This window comes from Lolium rigidum, chromosome 5, assembly GCF_022539505.1.
Source record: "Lolium rigidum isolate FL_2022 chromosome 5, APGP_CSIRO_Lrig_0.1, whole genome shotgun sequence".
Classification (NCBI taxonomy): domain Eukaryota; kingdom Viridiplantae; phylum Streptophyta; class Magnoliopsida; order Poales; family Poaceae; genus Lolium; species Lolium rigidum.
In genome coordinates, this window is record NC_061512.1 from 11,254,915 (window position 1) to 11,266,094 (window position 11,180).

Genomic DNA, 11,180 nt, shown 5'->3' on the forward strand with positions numbered 1-11,180 from the left:
CACGGGTAGCGGTTCTTCATCCAACACAACAGCCGCAGTCTCCAACTTCATGGGTCCAGACATCTTGATTCAAACAGTACCGTGAGCAACCCAGAAATCTGATACCAGCTGATGAGGCGCGAACTGGAGATTCGCCGAATTCTTGCAAATAAGCGGCCCGATCTTTCACGGTACCTGATAGAGAAAAACAGTAGCAAAAGTAGAACTTCGGATCAAAGAAGCCGAAGGAGAAAAGTCGCAGGTAGATTGATACGATCAACCACACACGCGCAGCAAAACAAATCCTCACATCAAGGATCATAGAAACTCATGGCTTTGGTGTCTCCCGACTAGAGACTTTTCTGTGTTTATATTCAATCGCGAAACAAAACTGATCCCTGGTTACATTGCCGATCCCCTATTTAAGGAGCACGCAGGCTCGGTCTAACAACCGACTAGAAGCAAACCTACCTTTCTTAAATCCTAAAACGCTCTCACGGTATTATTCTTTCTAAGGTAACTAACTAGTACTTGCCTAATTTAAGGAGCCGTTCCCCATGGATCACGTAATCTTCAAGAAGAGAAAATAGAACTAGTACTCCTAGACAGTACGTGAATGAATATTCCGACTAGCAATTCTGTAACTCACGAACGGTTGAGCTCCATGGAATATTCATCGATCCAATTATGATGAACTCGCATGGCGTTCTAAACGTTGGTGTTACTTTCTCTGCTGGAATCAGCTGGACAGGCATATCGCCATTTGGAATACTTGATGACTTAATATTTTCTATCTTGCATCCAAAGTACTTTGGCGTAGCGACTTGTTTCTGTTGAATTGATGGGGCAGGTCCAAGTATACTCGTATCATCATGCGGTGCTAATTTAGACTGAGAAATAGCAACCACGGCCCTGATGGCCGCATCAGGATTCTTGTTAGGTAAATTGATGATGTCCCATCTCCATCTGGTAGAGCTATTCCTGTCCATGCAAATAACATCTCATCTTCTGCCAAAACTGTGAGCGCCCTATTAATGCAAAAACCGTACAAAATGGGAAAAATCCAGCGTAACTTTAGGTCATCTGCATTTCGCTCACCTTACATCGTGGTCTCGTGGTTGCTGCTACTTTTTTTTAACGGGAATGGCCCGAAAGAGCATGAAATCTGCCATTAGTTAAGCAGTGCATACATGATTACACGGAGGATCCTAGAAATGTAGAAAATATAAACATACAGTGCAATCTCCAACATTGCAAATAGGAACCTAAAAAGATATCAAGAAAGCAGTCGGAGTCCTTCGTCTACACCGTTGCAGTCATATGACTTCAAAGTCCGGGCTCCAGCGCTGCCGCTAGAAACACAACTACTCGGGGTGACACAAGCTAGGTACCTGACTTAATGGTTGCCTTTGACTCTGCCGATAGGCGCACCATTTGCGGTTATCGGCACCTGACCGTTATGCCTGCCACATAGGCCTAGCTAACACTAGGACCCACTGGACAGAATCTCACCTAACGCGTGTCAATTTACGGATCAGTGTATTTTGTTATGCTCTGTTTGTTTTTTGATTTAAAAAATTACATCTATGTAGTCCTTTGAAGCTCTAGCCCCAAATGTTGTGGTTTTTAGCAGTTTACTCTAATATAGTTCCCTTCTTCCCCTATAATATGCATATGCTACCTTTAAGTCTACTCAAGTAACTCAACAATGATCGTCAGTTCTCAAAAAAATAAGAGATCATCATACCACCAACTGTAACGGGAGACGTAGCAATGCAAGATTAGGGATGCACCGTATACACGCTCAAAATAGCTAGAATCGGCATTTCTGATGCGATGGAGTATCTGCACAAACACCAGGAAGGATTATTCTGCTTCCAGGCCGCCAACGCAGAAGTCTCAGCCTATGTAGTCTGTACACATCTGCCATGAATTTTGTTCTTTTTGTTAGAAAATCAAGAATGATGGTGTGCTGCTACTTACTGCACCTAGCTAGTAGAATTGTAACATGATGATTATCTGCACCTGCTATGTCACCATCTACTTATACCTTCAACAAAATTCAGGTGAACTCGTGAATCTGTCGATTAATTTTAGCAGAAAATTCAGACGATTCCGTCATTCTACACTGCGGCAATGGTCCTGGACGTAACCAGGTGAAGTGAATTGTGTATCCATTCAGCGGTGCACGTTGAACGCTTGGTGGGCGCTGCGTGCCATCGACGCGGTACGCCGGCTTCTGCAATTGGTGAGGTCGGGGCTTCAGGAATTATTGAGGACAGGTCAGGAGACCCAAGGCCAGATATAGGATGTGGCCTCGTGGGAGCAGGTCGCCGTGGTGGCCCGGGCAGTTCTCTGAACAGGACAGGGGCGACACGATGGTGTAACGTGAAATGATTCAGTAAGATATGCACAGCTGAAAGGAGTAACTTGCTAAAAATGCATACTCACACCACACTTTGGCTGTACATCGCAGCAAAGCAGGGCAAGTCCCAGTACTCCCTCTGCTTTGTATGTAATGTTGCGATCAGAAATACACTTACTTTGCATCTGTATAAAGCCACTAACACTAATCAGGAAAAAATGATTAGATATCCTAAGCAGGTGCTCATTAGTACGAAAGTTACGTTCAACTACAGAAAAAGAGACAAAACATGCCATTTATTTGTCTGTGTTTTTTGGTACAAAAATGTGAGACTGTGGCCTTATATGAAAAAGGAGGGACTAGTAAATCAGGATAGCCAAATCTGTTAAGCTTCATGCACTAGCCACTTGAACCAAAAGTCCAAACTGATGGAAAGGGCTAGGCAATCCACATATACACTTCACAACACCCACACACGCGTGTGACGGGAGAAGAGAAAGTCAACACGTGAAAGAAGAAGAGCACACCGAAACAGGGCATCAGCGGTGGCTAAAGAGGGGGGCAACAACAATTTTTGGCTTAATTGCGAAAACCAGGATTTAAACTCGAGACCTAGGACTCTGATACCATGTTAAGCTTCATGCACTAGTCACTTGAACCAAAAGTCCGAACTGATGGAAAGGACTAGGCAATCCACATATACACTTCACAACAAAATCATTGTATCATTTACACCTGAAAAAAAAAGGTGATGATCTTGTACGGAACAGTTCTTCTCAGCAAGGGAAGTATGATAGAAAGCTAAATAATGGGCATCAGACTTATCTCAATTTCCAGGAACATTGCATCACACTGTCCATGGACCAAATGCAACACTAGGGAAAACATCGCAAATTCAACGGGTTACATCTTTCCATCCATAACAACAACACTACAGATTAATAGGACCTGACACATGCAATTTGATCATAGCATCAAACTGTCCACCATTGCGTTTTATTGAGTTATTCAACAAAGGTTTCACAAAGATGATACCTTAAAATATGTGAAGCCACCACGCAACATCTATAGACCTAACAATAAATGAAGATCGTGTCAGCAAGATCTTATTCCCTGTTGAAATGAAAAAAAAAATCTCATTAACTAGGAACCGGGAACATCGCATATCCGAGACACTCACTAAGCGAAATGGGAGCGCTCATCCGGTCTAGTAGATTCTTAGCGAGCACCTCATAGGTATTTTAAATAATACAAATTAATTATTAATTTGTGTTAATAATACACTTTTAAAAACAATCTGATTTTGTGACCTGGTCGGCCGGCCAGCTGCCGATTGGTCACTAGTCTGCCGATAGGGCCGTTGGCCGAACTAACGCCTGGTCGCCTAGCCGTGCATCAGAAGGAAGACCCGGTCGGCTCCGTGGAGGTCGTCGACGGCGATGACTGTCCAGGGCGCGAAGGGGCAAACTAGGGGGAGCGCTAGGTAGCTGAGATCATGGTGAGGACGACGCGCGTGAAGGGGCAGCCAGGGGAGGACGAGGGCGTGCGGGCATCGTTGGCGTCCTGGCAGTACGGGCGCGGCAGGGTTTCGATGATGGCGACGGTGACAAGGCGGCCGCAGGCTAGCGATGTTGTCTAACTCGTAGAGGGTGGCGAGTGGATGCTCGACACGGTGCTAGCTGGTGCAGGGGAGGACGAGGGCGACGGGTCGCATGGCGCTCTGGCGCGTCCAGGACGCTGTCTGGGCGCGCTCACCGCGTGCCTGGCACGTTCTGGGCGTGTCTGGGCGTGCGTCTGGTGGCCAATGCCATGCTCTCCTTCGACTAGGGCTGGTACAAGCATGCTCAGGGGAGGGTAGGGAAGCTAGTTGACATAGTGAGGTGGGTTGGAGAGGACCAGAGAGAAAGTGAGGAAGAGTGGCCGGCATGGTACATGGCATGTAAGAAATATGATCATGGCTTCACTTTCCTTAGGGATGCAGGGCATAGGATGATGCAGGGATGGTACCAGAGCAACAATGATCAAAGAGAGAAAGGGGTTTAGGCAAAAATCCAGAGGATAATAGGATGTGTTGCATTTTCAGAATTGTGCCTGCAAGGTGTTTGTGTTAATGGCCGCATGAAACTTTTTGTGGAATTTTGCAATTCTTTTTGGTGGAGCTCAAACATATAATTAATGTGATAGAAAGGTGGTGGTGGTATTCATTTTGGTGAAGATTTGCAAGTTTTCAAAATTGGGGTCATCTTCACTTTATTTCAAAGTCACCTCTTGTCAAATCTATTCTGGTCAACCTGGTCAAGGTTAGCATGTGTGGTCAACATGAAAGTTGTTCACCTTGACAAGGTCTTGGATGACATGGCAAGAGTTGACCAAGTGTGGTTTGAAGAAAAGTCAAAACCAGGGGGTAAAGTGAGGAACATTTTATAAAACCCAATTTTGACCATTATCACATGTATGTTGGTTTTGAGATTTCCTTGGATTTGATTCTGGTTTCTTTGATGCATTTGTGTTGGTTTATCACACATAAGTATTCTCCAAGCAATAGATCAATCAATGGTGGCCTTTGGTGAAGATTTGCAAAATTGGCCTTATGTGTATGTGAGTGAAATTGGGATTTTCTCACATTTTGATTTCTCTCCATTTGATTTGACTTTTCTTGACTCTAAAGTGATTCTTATTAGTTTAGAAACATTTTCAAACCATTGAAACCATTTCAAAAGGTATTGTTCAAAGATTTGCAAAAATGGCCATAACACATAAGAGGTGATGTGTCATATTTCATATTTCTTGTAATTTGTTTCCCTTGCTTTACTTAGGCATGGGTTAGGGTAAATTTAGTATTAGGTTAGGTTTAGAGATGGTTTCCCATCAATTGGTCAAGGTTTAAAGTCCTAGGTCAAAGTTTGGTGAAATGGCTATGTGTCACATATGCCTCTATGCATATGTTGCATTTGAGTTTTAATTTGACTTGGCTTGACCCAATTGGGGTTGTTGAGTGTTGAAATGGTATATAGGAGTGATCCCACCATTCACAACAAGTCTTAGGGTAAATATTCCCAAATTCATAAATTTGCATTTTACTCTCATATGCTTCTATGGCATTTTTAGTTTCTTGTTATTTTCTTTGGATTCAACTTGGATTTGGTTTGCTAAGCACTAGGTAGGGTGTATGATGGTTTTCCAAATCTCTAAACAAAGTAGAAGAGCTTAGAGTAAGGATTTATAAAAATAGCCATAGGCACATATGCCTTTTTCTTATTTAATTTCCTTTTATTTTATTTTAACTAGGATGGTGAAAAGAGGGGTGAGGTTTAGGGTTTAAGATTATTTCAAACTACTTTAACAAGAAATCATGGCAATAGCACAAGAATTAAGCAAGATCACTATGTATCACACTTAATTTAATAAAAGTTTTTGTTGGTTCGAAAATTTGGAACTAGGGAAATTCATTTGTTTTGTTTTGAATTTTTGGGATGTTACAGGGAGGTGGTTGGCCACCCCATGGGCCAAGGGGGGGCTAGGATTGTGGGGCCACGTTGGGCCCTTAGTGGTTGGCCGAACCACCCCTCCCTTTGTACCACCTTGCCGAACCCTTGCTTCCCACTTCTCTCCCTCCCCCTATATATAGTGGAGGGATTTGGAGGAGCGGGACACACGATATAGAGTTGAGAAAAAAGGAGAGCCTCTTCGGGCGCCTCCCTCTCTCTTCCCCTCTCTGTCTTCTTCTCTCTCCACCCTTGGCTCCTTGAAGAACTGCGCATGGAGGGAGTACTACTCCATCCGGTATGCGGGAGCGCTGGTGGGATTAGGATCGAGAAGATCTTCTTCTGCAACCTTAGCTGGATCTGAGGCCGGGAGCGTCATTGAGTATCATATGTGTACGGAACTACGAGGTGCTGCACTTGAGGTACTCATGGTGGTACGAGAGGAGTTCTACACGATCATGAGGTCAGCGACGAAGTACGACTACATCAACCACGTTCTAGTGGAACGTTAACCAATATCGGTCTACGAGGGTACGTCACCAATGTCTTCTCCGTTAGTTCATTACTCCTAGATAGATCTGGGCAACAGTATTGCGTTAGTTAGAATTTTTTTTCTGCTACGAATGTCCAACAAAAAGAACATGAGGATATAAGTATGAAATGATATTGAAATTACTTGAAAGAAGCGGGGGATGCATGGGCATACCCAAGATTGTGGTTTTGCTAGTTCTTGTCCTCTACTCCTATCATTTTATGTCATGTTTCATCTCAAACAAAGAAATATTTTTATCTCCATGATACTTCAATGCCTACAAAATGGTTAGTTCTTCAAACAAATGATATAATTGTCTCCACCAAGATGCAAACTGTAGTAATTATTGGGACACAAGTTTATCAAGAAGCAAATATATAAAAAGTAAATACTTTTTTAAATTTTTATTTGAGTATGGGAAACATTTTAATGGTATATATTTTCCAGTGGTTCCATTGGCATGATCAACCCATAGTCAAGGTCGACCCCAACTTCTCTATTACTTATCTTTTTCATTTACTTTTCTCAAATTTATATTTACTAGAAGTACTAGTTTATTTGTTGAATAACAACACAAGAAAGTAACTAAAGCCATATCCTCATTATTACCAAGTTACTAATGATATTGATCGGGCCTCAATAACACTTAGATTAAAATAAAAGAATGGTCTTATTATTCATTTATAGAGGGAAAAACTTAAGATACCTCACATCTGATTGGTATTGTTCCAATCATTATTATTTCATACTTTGGTTTAGGAGGTGTTAATGGAATCTCTGTTATCGCCGGATTTTAACCAGATCAAGAGATGGGCCGTGATCGAGATGGGCTTAGAGGATATGCACGTGAAATATTTCTGAATCGGCCTCGTACGAGAGTTTGGGCTAAATTGCCCGTGTGTTTGTACATTAAGGTAGATTTTGTTAGAATTAAGAGATAGAGTTTAGCTCGTACACAGTTAGGTTTATTCCCAAGATAGAAAGTCCACGGACTATAAGTATGTACCTAGGGTTATTGAGAAAGGAGGACGATCACGTTCACAACAAACCAATCTAGGCGCATCGCCACCCCTTGTTTCGAGGGTTTCTTCCGGGTAAGCGCCATGCTGCCCAGATCGCATCTTGCGATCTGAGCAGCATACGTTTGTTCATTGTTTTGTGTGTTGCTCGTACTGAAGCCTTGTTGATGGCGAGTAGCACTGTTATCATAGGTGTTTTGGGGCTAGCATCGATGCTTTCTTGATATATTTGCTTAGTTATGCTATCCCTAGATATCTAGCTGCCCTTGCACCTATCTTAGGTGTAAGGGCAGCATCTTGCTTAGTCTTTATTCAGTAGATCGGATCTGTTATGGTCGTTCCTTGTTCTTCAAGGATTAGTTTGATATCCGTATGGTTAGGCCTTGCAAACGGGTTGAATGATCCAGTAGTGCGTGAGGTATGGTTTACCGATCCTAGAGGAGTTGTTCCGGGAATCAACTCCGTGTTGGTTTTTAGGCCTTTTCTAGGACTAGTTTTCCGTTATCGTTCGTATCTGCCAGGCTCAACTACGTGTAGGACGTTCCAGTTATGCGGTGAAAACCCTAGATCTTCGTAGATCGTTTTAACTTAATTTTGATCAAGAAGGACCACCATGTTATCGTAGATCCAATACGAACCATGGGTGGATCGGCTCCTTGAGCCGATTCGCAGGATAACCTGAGAGCCGATCGAGGCTCGGATTTAATGTTTACGTGTCTGCCATGCAGGAAACTAATTGAAGCAATCCATCACCTTCCTGACCAGGTATAGGTCAGGTGGCACGCCCTCGCACTAGCCAGGACGTGTGCCGGAGTTTTGCGGCCGTTGCCCGAGGGACCAGGGGCCCACCGGCGGTTACGGGAGCCTCCCGGCTCTTCGTGTTGCTCGTCGCTGCTCGCCGGTGGGTTTTGGCAGGCAACACATTCTGGCACGCCCGGTGGGACTTTCTACAACAACTGCATCAACATCTACAGCAACTGCGTCGACATCTGCAGCTGAGATGGCGGAAGTACCAGTCACGTACGAAGAACTGACTGAGGAGCACAAGAAGAAATATGATGAGATTAAAGCTCTCTCCGAAGCCGACCTCATCGGCTCTTTCGAGAGGACCCGTAGACATGGCATTAGGTGGAAAGGATTCTCATCTGAAGGCGCTCTCGATGAAGTGGATCTGTCTATCCCTTCAGAAGAACGCACCAGAGCTCTACGCCAGGAAGTTAATTACATGGTGGCTCATTCGCTACACCGTCATTCTGAGAGCCTGGTTAACCCTTTCGAGCGCGTTGCGGTTCGCGTGGTCCAGGAAATCATGAAGCATCAGTACTCTCCGTCAGGACCTGCCCTAGGGACTCACCAGGGAGAAATACCGTTCCAGACCAGACCGCAGCTGCCGTTCTCGCTTGCAGCTCCAGAGGCGCCGGGTTCACCGGCGTACGTCGTCTACAAGGTTGGAGGCAATCCTGGTGATTACCCGTTCCTGCGAGAACCGCCTAAAGAAATCCCGCATGGATACATGTGCACGTACGTGCCGGACTGCAATAACTTGGCGCGCACGAACCAGATTGCGACGAGGAGGGATTTCGGAGCGACGAGGAGGGATTTACGGAGCGGACGCCGATAAACAGGCGTGGCTAGCTAAATATGCCACCGAAACGAGTCATGAAAGCTCAGCCCCTGCAACTCATACCGTGGAACAAATCAGTAAAATCTTGAGAGACCAGTTCGGGATGGTGCCAAAGAGGAGGGCAATCGGCTATTCCAAGCCGTACCCCAACGAATTTGATTTGATTCCACTGCCGCCCACGTATCGGCTCCCTGAGTTCTCAAAGTTTAATGGATCAGAAGGGTCTAGTTCAATTGAGCATGTGAGCCGATATTTGGCACAGTTGGGCATGATTTCAGCATCAGACCCGTTACGGGTAAGGTTTTTTGCCCAATCTCTCACAGGGCCAGCTTTTGGGTGGTACACCTCGTTGCCACCAGATTCAATCCGGACGTGGAAGCAGCTGGAAGAGCAGTTTCATATTCAATATCACTCAGAAGCTACCGAGGCTGGTATTGCCGATCTGGCGCAAGTGCCATAGAAGCGTGGAGAAACGGTGTCAGAGTACATTCAGCGTTTCAGGACTGTCAAGAACCGATGTTATTCGGCTCGTTTAAATGAGAAGGAAGCAGTCGAACTGGCAGTGATGGGCCTCGCTGCGCCCATCAAGGATCTGGCTTTCCAAGTGGAATACAATTCACTGGCACACATGGCTCAGAAATTAACACTGTATGAGCAGCGCCACCCAGAATTGTACCAAGACAAGTTCAAACGCCCGATAGGCCTGGTCGAGACAGAAGAAGTTGAGGACTCTACAGAAGACCAGGAAGTAGCCGTGGCTGCATGGGCTCGGGGTGCAAATCCCGTGTCCTGCAAATGGGTGAAACAACAAGGGCCTGCAAAAGGGTTTGACTTCGATGTAAGCAAAGCTGAGCAGATATTTGATTTATTGCTTAAGGAAAAGCAGCTGAAGTTACCCGAAGGCCATAAAATCCCTACGGCGCAAGAGATGAACGGGAGACCGTACTGCAAGTGGCATCACTCGTTCACCCATATCTCCAATGACTGCAAGGAGTTGCGTCGGCAGATCCAAATGGCGATAGAACAAGGCCGTTTGATCTTTGGTCAGTTTGCCATGAAAGTGGACACCCAACCGTTTCCTGGCGTTAACATGGTGGAGTTCAATCACTCCGGGAGGCATCAGCTAGATTTCTCGTTCGACGTTAACATGGCAGGGCCTGTGTACCACCATGGCAGGGATAAAGAAGAAAGCAGTCACTCCCGTGGCAAGGAAAAGGAGGAGGCCGGCCCGCGCGACCGGCCCCGATATGATGACAGACAGTACATCACAGAGGAACAAGTGAGAAACGTGCGGTACCAACGACCGCTCTCCGAGCATCTCCTTAACAAATATGAGCGTCAGTACGACCGACACCGACGATACGACGTAGATGACATAACAGATCGTCGGTCTGATGTAGACAACAGAAAATATCGTCGGTATGATAGAGACGATGAAGGATATGAGCGCCGCGCTAAGGGGAAGCCAAGAGAGCAGGAAGACATGGACAGACACTGGGATTGTCCTTTCTTTAAACATTGCTGGAATTCAGGAATGAGCCGATTGCCTACAATCGACAACTGCCCGGAATGTAGACAGAGGAAGGAGGACACAGGTGACATGTCAGTGTTCAAACGTCTAGGGCCTCTCCCATCTCAGAACAAGCGAGCTGAGTCATCTCGGGTGGAAGATCTCGAGGAGTTAGAAGATGAAGAAGAAGAAGAAGAAGAAGAAGAAGAGGATAGATACCACCGGCCAAGGTGGTGCCCTGATGGACTCAGTCACTCCCAAAAGCGTAGGGTTCAGCGGCTACGTAGCTTGGAGGAAGCCGAGGCGCAATACCTGCACACGTTGAGGAAAGCGCGGCCTGATCTGGCCGTGAAAATTCAGCAAACTTTGGACGCGGAGACTCGTCCACAGAAGAAAGAATGGCGCCCCAAACAAGTAAAAACCGATGCAAAGACATCGGCTGGCACAAATATGGTGTTCATACTTCCGTCGGAGTTTTGTGCGCCAGGAACCGAAGGAGCGCCGGTGGCACAGCTTGACTGTGGTCCACAGCCAGTTATCTTCGAAAAACCACGAGAGAAGAGCTACAAACATTTGAAGGCCCTGTACCTGAGAGGTTATATCAACGGGTAGCCTGTCAACAAGATGTTGGTTGACACGGGAGCGGCAGTCAATATAATGCCATAC